Consider the following 8528-nt stretch of genomic DNA (forward strand, 5'->3'; position numbering starts at 1 on the left):
ACTTTAGCAGGAGGGGCCTACCAAGAGATCCTTAGGTCATTGGGTATTTGCCCTTGCAAGGGATTGTGGGACCCCAGCCCCTTCCTGTCTCTCTCTGCTTCCTGTTTCAGGAGATTTTGGGCTGGTTGCCATTGACAGGGGGCCAAAGTAACAAACCAGACTGCTTAATCTTGAACGGAAACCTCCAGAACCATGAGCCAAAATAAACTTTTTCTCCTTGTAAGTTGTCTCGGATATTCCTTTACAATGACTGAGAACTGACTGATATAAAGAGGTAGCTGGTGATGATGGAAAGGAGCTTTGTGGAAAGATAGGAAGAGGGGCCATATTGGGCTGAAGCCTTCGTCCATTGACTCAGGAAACACAGGTGTCTGTGACAGAGTAAGACAGACACAATCCCCAACTAAGACAGGAGAGCCTCTTCAACAGAGCATCACAACCAACAGCGTCTGTTTAACAGGGAGTTTCGGTGGGCTGTGTTATGAACAGCCCTCCAGCTGCCTCTCTGGAGAAGCAGAAGCTGAGAGGATGCTTATGAAAAACAACAAAACAAACCTAGCTCCAAGGGGAAACTCTTAGTCTAGAACTCCACCTTGTCCACTTCCCTGCATTTATGTCTGCAAATAGCTGGTTCAGAAATAGCTCACCTCATTCAGAAATTCCTAAAAAATAAGAACAAGAATGACACTAACACACTATAGGGAAATTTTAAATAGGAAGAAGAAAAGAAAATGCAAAGGAAGTTCATCCCAAACGTCTTGCTGAGGAGCAAATGCATCTGGGATGAGCCAGTTTGCCATCAGCCTGAAGGGGGCATGGGGCAGGAGGCACCCACTGAGGGGTCTGGCATCTGACAGGGGTGCAGCTGCAGCATGGGTTTTAGACAAGGTCTTGCTATGTAGTGAATAGACTGGCCTTGAGCTCACTATGTAGCCTAGGCTGGCCTTGAACTTGTGATGATCCTCCTGCCTCAGCCTCCCGAGTGCTGGGGTTACAGGTGTGTGCCACCATGCCTGACCCACAGAAGTGTGGTTTTGACAATCACTTCAACATTATGTAGAAAGAGACTGAACTTTGAAATCAGGCCGATCTGGGATTGAGTCACAATTGTTTTGTAGTGTTTTTGGTTTTTGTTTGAAGGTTTGTTTGCTTTGAGACTAGGGGAGGTTGGTTGTTTTTGAAACAGGTTTTCACTGTGTCCCCAGGGCGGCCTTGAATTATCTGTGTAGCTCATGCTGGCCTCAAACTCAAGATCCTCCTGCCTCCAGTCTCCCAGTGGTAGGATCATGGGCATACCACCATACTGAGCTAGAATTATAATTCTTTTTTTTTTTTTTTTTTTTTTTTAAGACAAGGTCTCCCTATGTGGTTCAGGCTGGCCTTGAACTCACTGTGTAGCTCAAGCTGGCCTTGAACTTGCCTCAGGCTCCCAAGTGCTGGGATTACAAGCATTTGCCACCCCATCTGGCAGGAATTATAATTTTTTTTTTTTGCAGTTCTGGGAATCGAACTCAGGACCTTGCGCTTGCAAGGCAGGAGTGGTGCCACTGAGCTAAACCCCCAGCCCAGGAATTATAATTTTTTTTAAATTTTATTTTATTGGTACATTTTAGGTATACAATATAATGACATTCATTATTGGAAATTTGCACCTTTACATAATCTCTCTTGGTTCTTATTTTTCCCCCTTCCCCTGCCCTCCCTTCAGCCCCTCCATCCCTCCCTATTTACAAATACTTTGTTTCCATTTTTCCATTTTCTGATATTAATTCCATTCCCTTCTTTCTTTTCCTCTACCCCTCCCACTTCCCCTTCCCCTTTGCTCCTTTTCTTCCTATTTCACATTATCTATTATACCTCTTAGTCCTCATTTACACTTTCCGTTTCTCACACTAGAGAAACTATTCAGTATTTACACACATGTGTCTTACTTATTTCACCTAAGAGTATGGCCTCAATGTCCATCTACTTAGCTATAAATGTCTCTAATTTCTCTTTTTTATGGCTGAGTAGTACTCCATTTTATTAAAAAACCACATTTTCTTTATCCAGTCTCCAGTTGATGGGCATTTGGGCTGCTTCCAAGTTTGTTTGGTTTTTTTTTTGGTACCAGAGATCGAACTCAGGACCTTGTACTTTTGAGGCAGGCGCGGTGCCACTGAGCTAAATCCCCAGCCCTCCAACTTTTAGCTATTACAAATTGTGCTGCTATGAACATGGGTCCGCATATATCACAGTGGTATGATTCTTTTAATTCTTTGGGGAAGATACCCAGCAGGGGAATAGCGGGGTCAAATGGGACTTCCAGTCCTAGTTCTTTGAGGTATCTCCATACTGATTTCCACAGTGGTTGCACCAGTCTACACTCCCACTAGCAGTGGAGCAGGGTTCCTCTTTCCCCACAGGCTCATCAGCATTTGTTATTGGTTGACTTCATGATAGCAGCCATTCTTTCTGGGGTGAGGTGGAATCTCAGCATTGTTTTCATCTGCATCTCTGGAATGACCAGTGATGTTGAACATTTTTTCATATGTTTATTTGCTATTTCTACTTCTTTGTCTGAGAAATGTCTGTTCATTTCAGATGCCCATTTTTGGATTGGGTCTTTAAATTTGGGAGGTCTGATCTGATTTTTTTGAAGTTCTTCATAGATTCTAGATAGTAGACCTTTGTCTGAGGGACCGCTGGTGAAAATTTTTTCCCACATTGTGGGTTGTCTCTTCACACTGCTGGTGGTTTATCTTGCTGTGCAGAAGCTTTTTAATAAGAAGAGATCCCATTTGTTGATTATGCTAGTTCACAGGCAACTGAGGTTTTGTTCATAAAATCTTTTCCTACACTAATGTCTTCAAGAGTTCTAACTAACCTCTGTTCCAGCCAATTCAGCGTTTCTATTTTAATATTTAGATCTTTAATCCATTTTGATTTTAGTTTAGGGCATGGTGAAAGATATAGGTCTAGTTTTAGTCTTTGGCAAGTTGAAACCCAATTTTTCCAGCACCATTTATTGAAGAGGCTATCTTTCCTCCAGTGAGGGTGTTTGGCTCCTTTATTGAAGATGAGATGGCTGAGTGTGTCTGGCTTTGTTTCTGGATCTTCTAATCTGTTCCACTGGTGCTCAGGTCTGCTTCTTTGCCAGTAGCATGCTGTTTTTATCACAGTAGCTTTGTAGTATAGTTGCAGGTTGGGGATTGTGATACCCCCTGCCATGTCTCTGTTACCTAAAATTGCTTTTGCTATTCTTGGTCTCTTGTTCCAAATGAATTTTTGGATTGTTTTCTCCAGGTTTGTGAAGTATGCTGCTGGGATTTCAATTGGGATTGCATTGAATCTATATAGCAGTTTTGGAAGTATGGGCATTTTCACTATATTAATCCTTCCTACCCAGGAGCAGGGGATGTCTGTCCATTTTCTGATATCATCTTCAATCTCTTTTCAGAGTGCTATAGTTTTCAGAGAAGAGGTCTTTGATTTCTTTTGTTAGGTTGATACCTAGGTAATTCAGTTTTCTGGATGCTATTGTGAAAGGAATTGTTTGCCCTATTTTTCTCTCAGTGAGTCTGTTGTTCATGTAGAGGAAAGCTATTGATTTTTGTGTGTTGACCTTGTAACCAGCTACTTGACTGAATTTTGTTATTAAGTCTAGAAGACTTTTGGTGGAATTCTTGGGGTCTTCTATATAGAGTATTGTGTCATCTGCAAATAATGACAATTTGACTTCTTCATTACCTATCTTTATTCCTTTTATTTCTTTCTGTTGTCTAATTGCCGTGGCTAATGTTTCCAAAACTATATTGAACAGGAGTGGTGACAGTGGACATCCTTGTCTTCTTCCTGATTTTAGTGTGAAGGATTTCATTTTTTGACCATTTAATATGATATTAGCTGTTAGTTTTTCATAGATGGCTTTTATCAGATTGAGGTAGAGACCATCTAGGAATTATAATTTTTATAATCTGCTACCTAAGTGATTTTGAACAAGAAACCAAACTTCTTCATGTCATTTTTTTCAGCTTTGAAAGAAGAATAACACTTCTCCATAATGTTCATTTGTGGAGTTAATGAGACAACATTTGTTCAGGCAGTAGGTTGGGCTGGCACCCAAAGTATTCCCACAAAAGAATAAAATTTTAAGACTCAAAAAGGACAAGGACAGGGCTGGGGATTTAGCTCAGTGGTTCTGCTGCCTGCCTTGCAAGCAAAAGGACCTGAGTTTGATCCCCGGTACCAAAAAATAAACAAACAAATAAACAAAAAACGACAAGGACAGACATGAGTAGAAGAGACACAGCTGTTACAGTTTGGATCCTAAGTGTCCCCTACTTTGTCCCATGTGCTAGAGGCTTAGTCCTGTCTTAGGACTCTTGAAGGTGGTAGAAATTTAAGAAGCAGGGCCTAGTTGGGGGAGTCTTTGGATTATTGGGGGTGTGTCCTTGGGGGAAATTGTGTAACTCCGGTCCTTTCCCTTTCTCTTTTTTGCTCCCCAGCCACAAAGAGAGTGGCTTTGTCCCTCCAAGGTGTCATACCGCAGGCCAAAGCAGCAGGCCAGCCAATCTTGAACCAAAATCTACCACACTGAGCCAAAATAAACTACTTCTCTTTGTAGGGTGATTATCTTGGAATTTATTACAGTAGCAGAAAGCTGATGAAAGTAACACTCAAAGGAATTATTTGTTATTATTTGTAATAAAGACGTCTCAGGAACACCCAGATCAATTCTAGTTACCCTGGGAATACAGTCATCCCTGAGCTGAACTGGGCTGGGCTGGTCTGCACTGGATGAAGTTCAGTTTAGACAGAACCAATTTCATAATAGCGTGGGAGACAAAATGCACTAGCAAAGGAACTCTTTGTCTCCAAAACCATGCTGGAAGGACAGTGCCCTGATTAAGGTCATGAGGAGGCAGTGTCCACTGGGAGGACGTCCCAGGAACACTCAGGAAGGCATCAGACCACCTAGGCTGAGGAGCACCCATGCCAGAGCCCCCCAACATCCCCATCCTAGCCTGAGGTTTCATGCTCATTGAGTAACCCACTGACACTGTGGCGGGGGGGGCGATCCTGGGGATTGAATTCAGGCTTTTTAATCTTTATTTTGAGATAGTGTCTTACTAAGTTACCCAGGCAGAACTTGAACTTTGTGATCCTCTTGCCTCAGCTTCCCCAGGTGCTGGGATAATGGATCTGTGCCACCACATCTGGCTTCTGGTGACATTTTGACTTCCAAAAGACTTGATCATAGGAAGAGGAGGTGCTGATAAACCAAGCCTCCACCTGGCCTCCTTAGAGCCATCTCCTTACAATCTAAAGGCCCTGGGGCTGGCACCCGGGCCACCCCACTTCCCTTCATGATTTGGAAATGCCGATGGGGACATCTGTAGCTTCCACCTTTTTCTCTCGCCCCACTCCAGACAGGTATGAGACGAGGGCAGAAAAGAAAGTGCTGGTGCTTTGAGTTCCTGGACCCCTGCTCCATGATTGTCAGTGACAAGATGATCAAATGCCACACTTAGCCCTTCTGCAGAATAGCGTCTGTTATGGGATGCTTCCATTTTCATATGGCTACCTCTGGTTCTCTCTTTCTTGTTTTAGAAAAAACCTCGCCATCATGAAACTCCTCCTCCTTCTTGCCTAGCGCTATGCCCTTCTTTTCCTCTCTTGCATGGAGGAAATAACGGCATTCATTATTTCCCAGAATGCCGCCAGACGTCACAGGTCACATGTGGCTGCCTCTTTCCCTTCACACTGCGCTTTCCCACCATCACTCAGGTGCTTGTCACGCTGACCCTGTGGCTTTCTCTGTCTTCATGGCTCATCTCCTGGTGTCATCTTCCTCTATGAAATTCCAGGAACAAAAGGAGCAGATACTTTCCTAAGAGGTGGCTTTCCTCTCTACCTGCCCGGACTAACAGAATGAAACTGAAGTCTCCTGTGTGTGTGTGTGTGTGAGAGAGAGAGAGAGACAGAGAGAGACAGAGAGAGACAGAGAGAGAGAGACAGAGAGACAGAGAGACAGAGAGACAGAGAGGGTCTCACTAAATGGTTAAATTGCCCAGGCTGGCCTTGTGCTTGGAATCCTTCTCTTTTCTTCCCCCGCCTCTTTTTTTTTTTTTTTTTTTTACTTTTTTCCCCAGTCTTACTAGAAGTTTATCAATAATCTTTTCAGAGAAATAACTCCTTGATTTGTTGTTGATCCTATTATGTTTATTTCATTTCTTTTTTAAAAATTAAGTTTATTGGTAGATTTTAGATTATACATAATGATCACCTTCATCATAGGGAATTTGGACCTGCACACAATATCTCTTGATTCTTCTTTTTTGCCCATTTCCCCCCCCCCCTTCAACCCCTCTTCTTCTCATTATAAAAGCTTTGTTTCCATTTTTTCCTTCCATTCTTTCTTCTTTTTCCCTTCCTTTCCCCTTCCCTCTCCCTCATTTTCTGCTCTTATCTGTATTATTTCCTTATTTTTATTTTCTTTCGGAGTTTTTAAATTTTTTTCAAATTTATTGAGATGAATTTTTAGCTCACTACATTTTAGCCTTTATTCATGTCTAACCTATGAATCCAGGATTCCACAACTTCCTAAAGCATGACACTATCTGCATTCCACAACTTTTGTACTTTGTTATCACCAAATTTAAAATATTTTCTAATTCTCATTGTGATTTCTTTTTTGATGCATGGGTTATGTCAGTGTATTAATATTCAAATATGAGAATATTACAGGTTTTTCCCCCTTTTCTGTGTGTGTGATTCTGGAGATTGAACTCAGAAGCCCCCACATGTTTTTGCATTCCCAGCCCTTTCTATTTTTATTTTATTTCAATATTTTTGAGACAGGGTCTCTTGCTAAGTCCCCCCCCCCGCGCCCCCAGGCTTGAATTTAAGATCCTCCTGGCTCGGCCTTGAGTGCCTGGCGTCCAGGCATACATCACTGGGCTCACTTAACTGCACTGAAGTCGGACAACGCACTGGACTGATCTGCGCTCTCTGAAATGTGGGGGTAGCTGCAGCACGAGGTCTGTACAGAGACGCCAGCCCAGCGCCTCCCGGGCCACACGGCCTTCCGTGACGTCACTCTGTCACTTTACTCACCAGGGGAAGACAGGCCTGTAACCAACGAGCGGGAAGCACCTGGCCTGGCCGTTTCTGCTTCCAGGTTCTCAGGAGAAGCGTGACTGCCTGAAACCACCATGCTTCGAGACCCCTAGCTGGGTGGGAAGCGGCGATGAGGAGTCCCGAAAGGAAACGGAGGCCAAGCAGCGCTGGGCCTCAGGCCTAGTGACCAAAGGGCGCCGTCCTGGACCGTGCCCTGCGTAGCCTGTACACTCCAGCTTTCCGCGGACTCCAGGGAGAGCCCAGGGAGGTCCGCCCACCCGAGCCCAGCGAGCCCACGGCCTCCAGGGATAAGAGGAGCTGTAACTGTCGAATATGATATTCTGTGTCTCATCGGGTTCATTATTAGTTTATGTATTCAAATCTATTTCCTTAATGACTTGGTTTGGTTTTATAAATTACTGAGAGAGGTGTATTAAAAATGTCTCACTATGAGGGCTGGAGATTTAGCTCAGTGGTTCTGCCGCCTGCCTCCCTTGCGCAGGGTCCCGAGTTCGATCCCCGGTACCAAAAAAAAAAAACCCACAACTCTCAGTATGAATTTATATTTATGCATTTTCTTTTTAGTTCTATCATTTTTTCCAGTGCTGGAGAACGAACTCTGGGCATCCCACATGCTGGGCAAGGGTTGTGCAATGAGCTACACCCCCAGCTTCCAGTTCCATAGAATTTTTGTTTTACGTGTTTTGAGGCTATGTTATTAGGTGAACACAAATTGAGCAGTATAGGTAATATAACTTCTTGTCGTTGTTAGTATTCCTCTTCTCTCTAGTAAGGATTGCTTTGTCTGATATTGATACAGCTAAACCAGCTCTGCTTGGGTTAACGTTTGCATGGTATGTCATTTTCCATTCTTTTACTTTTGACCTTTCAACATTCTCATATTTTTATCAGCAGCATGTATTATTTTTAAAAGCCATACTGCCTATTTTGATCTTTTAATCAAACACTCAGTACACTTACCTTGAAAATAATTATTCATGGGGCTGGGGATTTAGCTCAGTGGTTTCCCTGCCTGCTGCACAAGCACAAGGACCTGAGTTTGATCTCCGGTACCAAAAGAAAAAAAAAAGTGGTGTACAAATAATTATTTATGTACTTAGGGTAATAATTAACATTTCCACAATAGATCTTTTCCTAAAGAATGAAAAAAATTTTCCCTGAGAAGAAATAAGGGTTATTACATTGACATTGTTCACTGAAAAATCTACTTCAAATAGTTGCTTTTGTTAATCAAGCTTTTTAAAAGCTTCTGTTTAGAGTTCAACTACATAACAGTGTGGGTGAACACCTTCTCTCCCCTCAGCTACTGTTAACTTCTGTCTTCCAACCTTTCAGGATGGGGAATCCACAGCTGTCATGAACTTTGTGTCTTACAGAAGCATCAAGGCCCCTAACTCTAATTCCCC

The sequence above is a fragment of the Heterocephalus glaber genome, unplaced genomic scaffold (genome assembly GCF_053883595.1).
Source record: "Heterocephalus glaber isolate CG9 unplaced genomic scaffold, H.glaber_assembly_v1.0 deba00000122, whole genome shotgun sequence".
NCBI lineage: Eukaryota > Metazoa > Chordata > Mammalia > Rodentia > Bathyergidae > Heterocephalus > Heterocephalus glaber.